This window comes from Mobula hypostoma, chromosome 1 (assembly GCF_963921235.1).
Source record: "Mobula hypostoma chromosome 1, sMobHyp1.1, whole genome shotgun sequence".
Lineage (NCBI taxonomy): Eukaryota > Metazoa > Chordata > Chondrichthyes > Myliobatiformes > Myliobatidae > Mobula > Mobula hypostoma.
Genome location: NC_086097.1, coordinates 231,702,480 through 231,716,776, shown reverse-complemented (window position 1 = coordinate 231,716,776; position 14,297 = coordinate 231,702,480). Strand labels below are relative to the sequence as shown.

The 14,297-nt window shown below is 42.4% G+C and overlaps 1 long non-coding RNA gene across 2 annotated transcripts in view; it reads left to right on the top strand.

The window, feature by feature from the left end:
• Nucleotides 1–13,256, top strand: part of LOC134355703 (uncharacterized) — a 110,746-nt gene extending 97,490 nt beyond the window's left edge. The window contains exons 2-4 of one of the 2 annotated variants that reach the window (XR_010020162.1): nucleotides 5,973–6,158; nucleotides 7,978–8,178; nucleotides 9,514–13,256. This is a non-coding gene — a long non-coding RNA (uncharacterized LOC134355703). Of the gene's footprint in view, nucleotides 1–5,972; nucleotides 6,159–7,977; nucleotides 9,449–9,513 lie in introns of those variants that run through there. The other variant, XR_010020161.1, reaches the window with a different exon arrangement.
• Nucleotides 13,257–14,297: the final 1,041 nt, after the last annotated feature.

Sequence of the window (14,297 nt, the reverse complement as noted above, 5' to 3'; positions counted from 1 at the left end):
CTGGCCTCTCATTCCACACTCCCACCACCCTCTGAGGGATGAAATTTCCCCTCATGTTTCCCTTAAAAATTTCACCTTTCACCTTAATCCATGAACTCTGGTTCTCCTCTCAGCCAACCTCAGCTTGCATTTTCCCTTCCTATATCTCTCATAATTTTTATACCTCTATATCAAGTCTCCTCTCAACATTCTATGTTCTAGGGAATATAGTTATAGCTTATTCAATATTTTCTTCTAACTCAGGTCCTCCAGTCCCAGCAACATCTTAGTAAATTTTCTCTGTACTCTTTCAATCTTATTTACATCTTTCTGTAGGTAGGTGACCAAAACTGCATACGGTACTCCAAATTAGGCCTCACCAACATCTTACACAACTCCAAAATAACATCCCAGCTCCTGTACTCAATACTTTGATTTATGAAGGCCAATATGCTGAAAGCTTTTTTTTATGGCCCTACCTACCTGTGACACCATTTTAATTAACTATGCACATGTTTGTTCTACCACTCATTGTGTAAGCCCTACACTGGCCGATTCTCCCAAAGGGCAACACCTCACACTTATCTGTATCAAATTCCATCTGCCATTTTGCAGCCCATTTTTCCAGTTGGTCCAGATACCACTGCAAGCTCTGATAGTCTTCCTCACCATTCACTACGTCCCCAATCTTGGTGCCATCAACAGATTTGCTGATTCAGTTAAGCACATTATCATCCAGATCTTTGATATAGGTGAAGAACAGCAATGGGCACAGCGTCAATCCCTGCTGCACAACACTAGTCACGGGGCTCCAGTCAGATTTAACCATCTACGACCATTCTCTGTCTTCTCCTGCAAAGCCAATGTCTAATCCATTTTACTACCTCATCTTAAATACCAAGCAACTGAACATTCTTGTCCAACCTTCCATGCCAAACCTTCATTGAAATCCATGTGGACAACATCCACTGTCTTGCCTTCATCAACTTTCCTCGTAACTACATTGAAAAATTCTATATGTTTGGTCGGACATGACCTACCACACACAAAGCCATGCTGACTATCCCTAATCAGTCCCTGTCTATCCAAATGTTTATATATCTGGTTCCTTAGAATACCTTCCAATAACTTTCCAACTGCTGATGTCAGGCTCACTGGCCTGTAATTTCCTGGTTTATTCGTAGAGCCTTTTTAAATGGCAGAACAACGTTAGTAATCTGTTTGTGTTTGCTCTATTCTATGTCATTTTGCTTAGATTGCAAGGAATCTTAGTAGGTGATGTAAAAAGTCAGTTCACTTTCCTGAATACGCTAATGTATTAACATTTAAATGAAATAAAATCTCCCAGTGTATTAGATATTCATAGTCATAGTCATAGTCATACTTTATTGATCCCGGGGGAAATTGGTTTTTGTTACAGTTACACCATAAATAATTAAGTAATAATATGTAAATTATGCCAGTAAATAAGTCCAGGACCAGCCTATTGGCTCAGGGTGTCTGACCCTCCAAGAGAGGAGTTGTAAAGTTTGATGGCCACAGGCAGGAATGACTTCCTATGACGCTCTGTGTTGCATCTCGGTGGAATGAGTCTCTGGGTGAATGTACTCCTGTGCCCAACCAGTACATTATGTAGAAGATGGGAGACATTGACCAAGATGGCATGCAACTTGGACAGCATCCTCTTTTCAGACACCACCGTGAGAGAGTCCAGTTCCATCCCCACAACATCACTGGCCTTACGAATGAGTTTGTTGATTCTGTTGGTGTCTGCTACCCTCAGCCTGCTGCCCCAGCACACAACAGCAAACATGATAGCACTGGCCGCCACAGACTCGTAGAATATCCTCAGCATCGTCCGACAGATGTTAAAGGACCTCAGTCTCCTCAGGAAATAGAGATGGCTCTGACCCTTCTTGTAGACAGCCTCAGTGTTCTTTGACCAGTCCAGTTTATTCATCCCACTTCTGATTTCTTCTCATGAGCTGTTAGCTGAGAAAGTGCTTGGTGTTTAACCAGTGCCCAATATATATGCTGCAGCAGAGTTCTCTGGATAGTGGCATCAGCAACGAGGTTGCTGAGGTCAACTGTCAATCTTTTACGTTGTGCAGAAATTAGATCCTGATCAGGGTGGTTTCTCACAACCTGTCTTTACCAATTAAGGTATCTGATGTCTTCTGCTTCAGAAATGGGACTGGCATAAAAAATAACATTTTGTTGGTGGAATCGTGGACAGTCAGGAAGGCTTTTAAAGTTTGCAGTGTGATCTCGACTAGATGGGGAAAGGGGCTAAAAAATAGCAGGTAGAATTCAATTCTGACGAGTGTGAGGTGTTGCACTTTGGAAGAACGAACCAGGGTTGCATTTACATAATGAATGATAAGGCTGTGAGGAGGTGCAGTAGAACAAAGAGACCTTGTATACAGATAGATACTTTATTGATCCCAAAGGAAATTACAGTCTCACAGTAGCATTACAAGTGCACAGATATACAAATATCAAATATTAGAAGAGAAATAAGAAAGAATATAAAAAAGTTATCTCAAACAGTCCAACAGGAGGGGATCATCACTTTCCCAGCTATAGGTTGACTCATTGTAGAGCCTAATGGCCGAGGGTAAGAATGACCTCATATTGCACTCTTTGGAGCCACGCAGTTGTCTTAGTCTGTTACTAAAAGTGCTTCTCTCTCCTACCAAAATGGCATGCAGAGAGTGAGAAACATTGTCCAGAACTGCCAGGATTTTCCGTAGGGTCTTTTGTTCTACCACAGCCTCCAGTGTGCCCAGTTTGACCCCTATAACAGAGCCAGCCTTCCTAATGTGTTTATTGAGCCTGTTAGCATCACCCATGTTGATGCCATTGCCCCAGCACACCACTGCATAGAAGATTGTACTGGCAACAACAGACTTTTAGAACATGCGAAGGAGTGGCCTCCGTACTCGAAAGGATCTCAGTCTCCTCAGGAAGTCAAGGTGACTCTGGCCCTTCTTGTACACGGCCTCTGTGTTGGTGTTCCACTCAAGTCTGTCATCCAGGTGCACACCCAGGTCCTCACCACATCCACGTCCTCACCGTCAATAGTAACAGGGAGCAGCGCAGGCTTAGTCTTCCTAACTCTTTGAAAGTGACATTACAGGTAGATAAGGTTGTAAAGAAAATTTTGGGCACAATGGCCTTCATAAATCAGGGCACTGAGTACAGGAGTCAGGACATTATGCTGAGATTGGTGAGGCTGAATTTGGGATATTATATGCAGTTTTGATCATCCACCCACAGGAAAGGTATCAATTAGCTTGAAGGAATGCAGAAAAAATAACATGGATGTTGCGGGAGTAGGGTAAATGAGTGCAGGCTTCTCCCCCTCACATTGGATGAGATGAGTATGAGAGGTTTAGGTTGAAAGATGTATTATTTAAGAGAATTCTGAGGGGAACTTCTTTATGATCTGGGTGTGGGTAGATGGGACTAGGCAGAAGACCAGGTTGGCACATACTAGATGGGCCAAAGGGCCTGATTTTGTGACTCTATTGGCCAGGTTGTTCAGCAAGTATTCCAAATGGCATGATAGGAGCAGATCTAACCTTGATGTCAAGCCAGCTGAACAAAAGAAAATATAGGGCTGGATCGAGTATAGCCTAGCCATCTTCCTGTCCTTGCCACTATCCCTACCCCATACTCCAACTCAACTCACCCCCACCCCCCACACACACACCCATCCTCCCTGAACTAACTGCAATCTCTTTTATATATTGTGGCCTTGAACATCCAATTATCTCAGAGGCCTCACTGCTATGGTCAAAAAATAATGAACCACTTCAAAACATCTGTGATAGCCAAAGGAATGTATAAACAGTTCAATATATTGAACAAAATAGTTAAATTATTGAATAATTATAATAAAATTATTTTTTTAAAGTACAGTTATTTTTTATACTTTTGTGATATGAGTTAACTATAAACATTAAGTAAAACAAAGGGAATGAGAAACAAAACTCACAAAATGCTGGAGGAACTCAGCAGGTCAAGATTCAGAGTAAATTTATTATTAAAGTACGTAAATGTTGCTAAAAACTACCCTGAGATTAATTTTCTTACTGGCATTCACAGTAGAACAAACAAGTACAATAGAATCAATGAAAAGCTACACACAAATAAAGACTAACAAATTGTGTGAAAGCAAAAGTAAGTGTAATAATAACTAAATAAATAATTTTGAGATCATGAGTTGTAGAGGCCTTGGAAGTGAGTCCATAGGTTGGATTCAGTGATCAGTTCAGTGTTGAGGTGAGTGAAGTTTTCCACACTTGTACAAGACCTTGGTGGTTGAAGGGTAGTAACTGTTCCTGAAACTGGTGGTGTGGGACCTAAGGCTCCTGTATTTCCTTCCTGATATCAGCAATGAGAACAGCACATGGCCTACACCTAGATCAGGCAAGCAACTATGGAAAGTCGAATTAGGTCGAGGCCCCTCATCAGGACCTGGTTTTGTTGTTGTTCCTCTCCACACCTTGTGGTACATCGGGCGGCAACCTTGCCATTTCTTGAGCACTTTGTCTGTTCCTTCTGAGGCCGAGTCGCCAGCTGATGCTCAATCCAGCGTGGATGGAAAGCACGCAAGAAGCCGTCTGGATTCAAACCACCCACCTCGAAGTCCAGTGCTGTTGGTACTACACCACCGGCTGGCCAGGACTTCATTTTACTTAATGTTTACAGTTAAATAAAAGAACATATTCAACTTTTTAATAAATCATTTTATTTTAATTATTCACACTTAACTTTTCAATCTAATTTAGATAAATGTAAATTTAACTTACCTTCCTATGCTTGCTACAGCACCATGACTGGGACAACATAGAACATAGAATAGTACAGCACAGTACAGTCCCTTCGGCCCACAATGTTGTGCCGACCCTCAAACCCTGCCTCCCATATAACCCCCCACCTTAAATTCCTCCATATACCTGTCCAGCAGTCTCTTAAATTTCACTGGTGTATCTGCCTCCACCACTGACTCAGGCAGTGCATTCCACTCACCAACCACTCTCTGAGTAAAAAACCTTCCTCTAATATCCCCCTTGAACTTCCCACCCCTTACCTTAAAGCCATGTCCTCTTGCATTGAGCAGTGGTGCCCTGGGGAAGAGGCACTGGCTATCCACTATGTCTATTCCTCCTAATATCTTGTATACCTCTATCATGTCTCCGCTCATCCTCCTCCTCTCCAAAGAGTAAAGCCCTAGCTCCCTTAATCTCTGATCATAATGCATACTCTCTAAACCAGGCAGCATCCTGGTAAATCTCCTGTGTAGCCTTTCCAATGCTTCCACTTCCTTCCTATAGTGAGGTGACCAGAACAAGTGCACAAAGTTATATCATATGGGAAAAGACCCTTCATTCCACTATTATATGATGACCACTGTACATATGTAGGCTGGCCTTATTGACCTATATTTGGCCCATAGCCTTGTATCTGGGTGCTCAGCTTTTGGTGGAGATTCCAGAAGCAGAATGGCACCAGATCAATGAGCAAGGACACATGTGGTGGGTAATCTTTTGTCAGAAGAGCATCTCACCAGAAATTCTCTCTAAAGCTATCGGCGATAGGTTTGTTTCAGACCATCAGTGGAAGGGTTAAGCAGCAAGAGAATTACCGAGGTCTCCTCACTGTGCCAGAGGTTAACCGTTGGTCAGCTTACGAAAATGACAAAGGTTGCACCAACAGGCTGAAAAAAGTCATTATTTGTTTTTTATTGCTCAGTTAATCCACTGGACATTTTGTCTTTGTGTGCCATCTGCTAATTATAAACAAATAAACTACTCACAATTTATATTGTCTAAATAGCTCGTTGCTCTCTTCCAGGTTTGTGTTTTCATAAACTCTTCCCTTGAAAGATAAAAGAAAACCTTTCATTAAAGTCGAATTCAAAGAAAATTTATGATTAAATTATGAATATATCAGCATATACTTCTTTCAGATTCATCTTCTTGCAGGCATTTACAGAAGACTGAAGAAATTCAATAGAACTTATGAAAAACTATACATAAATAAAAGCTGTCAAACAACCAACGTGCAAAAGAAGACAAATTGTACAAAAACTATATAAATGACTCTGAGAGGATGAGTTGTCGAATCCCAGAAAGTGAGTCCGTAGGTTGTGGGATCCATTCAGAGTTGAGGTGAGTGAAGTTATCCACACTATATCAGGAGCCTGATAGGTGTAGGGTAGTAACTGTTCCTGAAACCGGTGGTGTGGGATCTAAGGCTCCCTTACCTTCTGCCCAATGCTGGTAGCAAGAAGAAAGCCTGGCGTCTTCAAAATCATCTTTTACTGTCTTTCAGCATTTCAAAATCGGCTTTTACTGGTTTTTCCGTGATTCAGGAGCTGAACTGATTAAAAATATTTTATTGTTTACATAGACTCCCATTTGGAAGACTAATGAATAGAATTAATTTACTGCCACTGTCATTTCAATCCTTCCTAATACTTCTACCCAAAATACCCTCTAAAGTATCAGATTCCTGAATCCATGAACAGAGAGGAATTATTTTGAATACCTTGCACAAAGGGCCTTACTGTTACATTGTGCTCATTATTATTTTATTAGTCTTAAATGATATGAGGAGAGACATGACTGTCTCTCCTCAAAATCTGACAATGGTTACTGGACCTAAAACATTAGATTGGTTTCTCTTTCCACTGATGCTGCCAGACCCATTGAGTTTTCGAATATTATTTCAGATTTCCAACCTAGGGTCATAGAGCACAGAAACAGGCACCTTGGCCCAGTCAGTCCATGCCGAACTGTTATCCTGCCCAGTCCCATTGACCTGCACATGGAACATTGCCTTTCACACCTCTTCCAGTCACGTATTTATCCAAATTTCTCTTAAATATTTAAATCGAACCTGCACCCATCACTTCCGCTGGTAGCTCATTCCACACTCTCCCCATCCATTGAGTGAAGGAGTTATTCCACAGATTTCACCTTTCACCCTTAACCTATGACCCCTAATTCTCGTCTCACCTAACCTCAATGGAAATAGCCTGCTTGCATCTGTCCTGTTTACATCCCTCATAATTTTGTATCCATCTGTCAAATTCTCTAGCACTTCAGAGGATAAAGTCCAAATCTTTTCAACCTTTCCATAGAACCATAGAACACTACAGCACAGAAAACAGCCCATTCGGCCCTTCTAGTCTGCGCCAAAACTTTATTCCACTAGTCCCATTGACCCGCACCCAGTCCATAGCCCTCCAGACCTCTCCCATCCATGTATCTATCGAATTTGTTCTTAAAACTTAAGAGTGAGCCCGCATTTACCACGTCAGATGGCAGCTCGTTCCCTAGTTTTCCCTATAACTCAGGTCATCCAGTCCCAGCAACATCCTTGTAAATTTACTCTGTACTCTTTCAATCTTACTGATATCCACATCTGAAGATTTTTTTAACTTGCATTATCTGCTTTCTCCTTAATTGTTTTCAATTTTTTTATTCTGCTGTCATGTTCTTGCTCGGCCCCCTGCTCGGAGGGATATCCTTTTATTATACATTTCTTCAGCTATTTTATTTTATTCGGTTCTACCTTTAATTCTCTCAGGAGCTCATCCTATTTATCCGTAGTTTGCTTCCCAAGTTTCACAGAGAGGGTTTGTTATCTTTGGTTTTGGTGTTAATTACAGTATGAAATGGAATTATACAGCGAATAATTGAGGCCATGTGTCGGTCTGCTTCCAGGTTACGGACCATTTCTGGTGAATTGTTAATCATTAAATATAACATCGGCATTCAACTTAGTCATCTCCTCGCTTTGCACTCCAATTCATTAGAGCAAATAGTTTAGAACTATGGAGTTATCTTGAAATTAAATTGAGCTTGCACCAGCATAACCCCAACATCTGATCTTTAACATAATAGAAATGTTCTTATTTTTTTTCTTTGTTTACAGTTCATCTTACTTTGTCTCATTTTGAAATTACTGTTATGTCTTTGGCAGAGACTGCAATCTCCATGAAGTTTTGCTTCTCAACTGGATCGGCTGCTAACAAAACAGAGTGACCTTGGTACTTGTTACATTGCAGATAAGAAGCCTGGCAAAGCGTCACCGAGCATGCACGTGTGTGACCTTGTGATGCCTACAGCTTGCAACTTGCTGCCGTGCAAAGTTCTGATATCGCCGTTAAATTGCAAACAAAAGGTACAGTGGAATGTCAGCTCTTTTATTAGAAGACCCAATTAAAGTTTCCAAATGAAGAGAGAACTTTAATTTAACTTTTATAATAAAAAACTCAGAATGCTGGTACACTCCAATGAAGTTGTACGTCTGGGTAGCTTCATTGCCACTGTGACATAGGACTCATCGGAGTTTTTCAATCTGCTCAAAATCTCCAAGTTATAGTGCAGCCTACTCAGACTTGGCGGCACAGGGGTCACACAGAGATTGTGTCATGTGGTGCAATGTTTGATGAAATAAAGAACTCTGCCCCTCTGTCCTTGAAAGCCCTCCTCTGGTCTTGACTCTCAGTGGGGATTCAGATTTGGAGTCGAGCTTTTGAACTTCTTTTTCCTCTCTGCGCATTGGGTGTTCGATGGTCTTTTGTTTTAATGGGTTCTACGGGGTTTGCTTGTTCTGTGGATGCTTGGAAGAAAGCAAATCTCAAGGTATACATACGTTGATAATAAATGTACTTTGAAACTTTGAATCTTGATTGACATATCACATGATCATCAAAACATACAGTGAAATGTGTCGTTCGCATTAACAACCAACATGGCCTAAGGATGTGCTGGGGACTACTTTCCTAATTTTGTGTTGCAGCTGCATATTGACCTGTTACAAGCCGAGCACTGAAACACCCGGTTTCCTCTGCTTCTCAGAGTTCTGCAATCTCCCACCATTATGCTGTGTTCCTCCAGCATTTTGTGTGCGTTGCCCTTTATCAGGCAAGATGAATTTGCAATGCACACTATCAATGGCTCATATTATTACACCAATTGGAAACGCTTCTCCATCCTATTCAATCAACAATTATGGATCCTTTTATCTTTTTTTTTGCATGGGGAAAAAGTAATCCATTTTACAAAAGGAATCTTGCATTTTGTGGGGTTCTAGACCGGCACAGCTAATAGAGCATTGGCCTCTTAGGTCCAACAACCAGAATTCAATCCTGGCTTTTGGAGCTGTCTACGTGGAGTTTCCCTGTTCTCCCTGAGCCCATGTGGATTTCTCCCAAGCTCCATCACAAAGGTGCACTGGTTTGTAGTTTAATCGGTCATTGCACATTATCCCTTGTACAGATGAGTGTGGGAATAGAATGGAATTCATGCAGGTGGGGGCTTTATGAACATAGTTAAATTCTATATGCATTATGTGTTTGTAAAACCTTCCTTGCCATGGTTATAAGGCAGCACGGTAGCATATGGAATAGGAAGTAACTTAGTGGTTAGCGCAACTCTCTATGGTGTTGGCTATAAGATCGGGTTTGATTCCAGCGGCTGTCAGTAAGGAGTTTGTCCATTCTTTCCTTGAAAGGAGGAGGAGGAGAAGATGGCAGTGCGACGGCAGCACACGCAGCCACTTCGGTGGTGATGTCTGTTATTTGTCAAGTAGGGTGCCGTACACAATCCTGATTTGATGGAGACAGACGTGAGAGTGCAGAGGAACATCTGGAAAACTTCTGGAATGCCCGCTTCGCTGCCGCTGCTGCTGTGTGGTAACTGGAATCTCCGGAGCAGAAGGACCCGAAATCCTCGGCTCTGCATGTTTCAGCGGCCGGGGCAAGATTGAAGGCGCTCGGCAGAGGATGGCGCTCGGGAGGCTGTATCAGAGAGGCTGGTCAGAAGCTCAAAGCTTTCGGACGGATGGACTCAGTGTCAGCTGTGGTCGGCTGCTTCCAAGGTATCGACAAGTTGACGGTGCCTGGAGGTTTATGGCAGGGAGTTTCTCCCTTTTGCCGCCGCTATCGGGGACTCGGGAGGCGATCAACTCGGGACTTTTGAGACTTTATTTACCGTGCCCATGGTTTGTTCTTCATCAAATTATGGTATTGCTTTGCACTGCTGTAACTATATGTTATAATTATGTGGTTCTGTCAGTGTTAGTCTTTGGTTTGTCCTGTTTTCTGTGATATCACTCCGGAGAAACATTGTATCATTTCTTAATGCATGTATGCATTTCTAAATGACAATAAAAGAGGACTGAGTGTTCTCATGATCTAAAAAGAGCTCTTCAATGACCCAGGGAACTGCAAGTTGTAAGATGTTGCAAATAGTTCCCATTCCATCATGGAGTTCATGAGCTTGGATTCCTCTCATAGATGCTGCCTGACCTGCTGAGTTCCTCCAGCACTTCGTGGGCGTTGCTCTGGATTTCCTGCATCTGCAGAATTCCTTTACGTTTATGAACCTGCAATTTATAACTAGCAATTTGGCAGTCACGGACCTTGCTCTGCATGAGGCTGGCTGTGGCTGCTCTAAGTGGTAGGTATGGGTGAGGTCATCCTTACTCAAGCACAGACATCTCATAGGGTCCTCTTCACTGAGTTCTCAGTGGAGGAGTTAGTCAGTGACTGCCCTAAACGGACATTTGCCTTGAAATTCATTAGTGCCTAACAGGTTATGGAGGGTGAAGAATTCCCAGTTCTCTTAGCCAACATCCCTGTTAGTTTGAAAGACTCCACTAAGCAATTTGCTGTTCATTTGTACTAAACACTGGGCATGTGCTATGGCTCACAGTACTAGCCTATGTAAAGGCTGAAATGTACACTACAGATCTTTAGCATATCTTAAATAGCAGAAAATAAGCTATGTACTGTATATTCCAGGGATTCTTCCTAAAATAGTTACATATTTTAACTTTCATTTACATGATATAAAGTGAAATCATTGCAAAATATCCTAAGATGTGCTTTAAAATGTTGTCGGTCCAGTGTGAGTTCCACTGAGCCTGCGTGAAACCGACAGCAGGCATTAGACTTGTGCCCTACCCACAGAGTAATCAATTGATTAAAAATTAATGGTTAGCTTTGTTTGTCACACGTGCATCGAAACGTACAGTGAAGTGAATAGTTGGCATCAAATCCAGTCAGTGAGGATAGTGGTGGGGGCAAGTGTGGCCACGCTTCCTGCCAAAACGTAGCATGCCCACAGCTCACCGGCCCCAACTGGATATCTTTGGAACGTGGAAGGAAGCCGAGGTGGTCACAGGCAGAACTCCAATACAGACAACGACGGCAATCAAACCCCGATCGGGTAGCCGCTGGCGTTGTAAAGCAGTTGTGCTAACCACTACACTACCGTGCGGCCCAGCAGGTTTCAGACACGGAAATGCCAATAATTTCTAGACTCTGTCCCAAAAGGCATCGCCTTTACTCGGCGATATAGATTACTAATAAGGTAGAGTCAGATGTGCTTGATATCATCCTGCTGGTGTCTGTCCGTCACCACAGCGTTATCAACAACCCAGTGTACCCTGGTGAGCCTGCAGTGTAAACAGGGCAAGATCTGTTAATTATCTGTGTGATACCTGGATTGAACTTTACCCAAGTCACTCCAAGTGGTAGTAAAATGTGTTTTAACATGCTGCCGCAACTAACAGATAGCAGGAGTCTGCTTCTTAAAATTCTTGCATATGTTTATGTAAAATTAACATCAAGTAAGGTGACAGGATGGTATCCACAAAACGCTGAATTGACTTTCCCAATCCCACAGGCCTGCAACGAATTCATTAATGAGAAATTAAAAGATAAAATGGCTAGGAAATTGCACCTCTTAAAATAAAAATCCATCTGCTCATTGATTAATGTTTGCAACTTTTGTTGTGTTCATGAAGAAAGCAGAGGCAATGTTGTTACTTGTTCCTCTGGGTTTGAAAAGATGTGGTGAGATATATTAATAATCATTTCTATCATCTTATCTGGTTTAGTTCTATCTTTCTTTTAATGATACATATAAATGATTTGATCTTACATGATTGGGTCCCAACTGGCAGTGTGTGATCAAATCACAAACAAGAGAAAATGTGCAGTTGCTGGAAATCCAAGCAACACACACAAAATGCTGGAAAGGCCCGAAAAATTGATGGTACTCTTTTCCATAGATGCTACCTGGCCTGCTGAGTTCCTCCAGCATTTTGTGTGTGCAGAAAGTTCTTAGCAACAAGCAGACTGGTTAGGCTGACATAGAAGAGGCAACTGGAATTCAAATCAGGAAAGTGTGAGGTAATACATTAGGTGAAGGGAAACAAGACCAAGGATCATATGATAAATTGTTGGATACGAAGAGGTGCAGAGCATTAAGGGATCTTTATTCATTTATTCACGTAGCGATACAGCGCAGAACAGGCTTCTCCAGCCCAATGAGCAGTACCGACCAGCAACGCATCTATTTAACGCTAGTCTAGTCACAGGACAATTTACAATAACCAATTAACTTACTAACCAGTACATCTCTGCACTGTGGGAGGAAACTGGATCACCTGGGGAAAACCCATGCAGTTCACAGGGAGAGCGTACAAACTCATCACAGTTGGCGCTGGAGTTGAACTCCAAACTCTGGAACTCCATCCCTGAACTGTTCCCACAACCTATAGACTCTCTTTCAAGGACTCTTCATCTCATGTTCTCAATATTTATTGCTTCTTTTTTTATTATTTCTCTTTTCCTTTCTTTTTGTATTTGCACACGTTTCTTGTTGCCTTTTACACATTGGTTGTTTGGTCATTCTGCTGGTGTGGTCCTTCATTAATTCTATTGTGTTTCCTGTATTTACTGTGAATATGCACAAGAAAAGAGGTCTCAGGGTTGTATGTGGTGATGTATGTGTACTTCAATAAAAAAAATTACTTTGAACCTTGAACCTTCTGGGACCTCTACTTCTCGTGATTTTTATTAACAACCTGGATGTAGGGGTAGAAGGGTGGGTTGGCAAGTTTGCAGACAACACAAAGTTTGGTGGTGTTGTGGATAATGTAGAGGATTGTCGAAGATTGCAGAGAGACGTTGATAGGATGCAGAAGTGGGCTGAGAAGTGGCAGATGGAGTTCAACCCAGAGACGTGTGAGGTGGTACACTTTGGAAGGATAAACTCCAAGGCAGAGTACAAAGTAAATGGCAGGATACTTGGTAGTGTGGAGGAGCAGAGGGATCTGGAGGTACATGTCCACAGATCCCTGAAAGTTGCCTCACAGGTAGATAGGGTTGTTAAGAAAGCTTATGGGGTGTTAGCTTTCATAAGTCGAAGGATAGAGTTTAAGAGTCGCGAGGTAATGATGCAGCTCTATAAATCACTGGTTAGGTCGCACTTGGAGTACTGTGTCCAGTTCTGGTCACCTCACTATAGGAAGGATGTGGAAGCATTGGAAAGGGTACAGAGGAGATTTACCAGGATGCTGCCTGGTTTAGAGAGTATGGATTATGAATAGAGGTTAAGGGAGCTGGGGGCTTTACTCTTTGGAGAGAAGGAAGATGAGAGGAGACATAATAGAGGTATACAAGATATTAAGAGAAATAGATAGAGTGGATAGCCAGCGCCTCTTCCCCAGGGCACCAGTTCTCAATACGAAAGGAAATGGCTTTAAGATAAGGGGTGGGAAGTTCAAGGGGGATGTAAGAGGAGGGTTTTTTACTCAGAGAGTGATTGGTACGTGGAATGTACTGCCTGAGTCAGTGGTGGAGGCAGATACACTAGTGAAGTTTAAGAGACTACTAGACAGGTATATGGAGGAATTTAAGGTGGAGGTTATATGGGAGGCAGGTTTTAAGAGTGGGCACAACATTGTGGGCCGAAGGGCCTGTACTGTGCTGTACTATTCTATGTCCTATGTTCTATGAACTTTGAACTGTAATAGCATCATGTTAACCATTACACTATGCGGTGCCCAGTCTTAGAGTGATTGTCCACCAATCTCAGAATAGATGGGTTGCCAAGTGGGGAATTTAGTGCTGGGCAAGGAGCTGAGTGCTGTGGATTTTGCTGAGAAAGTGAAGGGAGGATTGTGACTGTCGGGGTAGGAGCTGATGGAGGGGGGTAGGGTGAATGGGGAGAGAACTGAGTGGCTGGGGTTGTCAAAGGGGGTAGAGAACTGAAGCAAGAGGAAGGAACTAGGAGGGGTGAAGTAGTGAGGGGGAATGAATTGAGATGAAATGGTGTGTGCAGGTGAGTTTATTGAGAGAGGAGGAGGAGGATGAGGATGAGGGAAGAGAAGCTGAATGAATCGAAAGGGAATAGTGACGGAAGGGGATGAAACTGTATATAATCCTGTTTACTATGCTGTAGGGGAGGCTGCTGGTGTTAGAAAATTTCAGAGAGCACAGATGA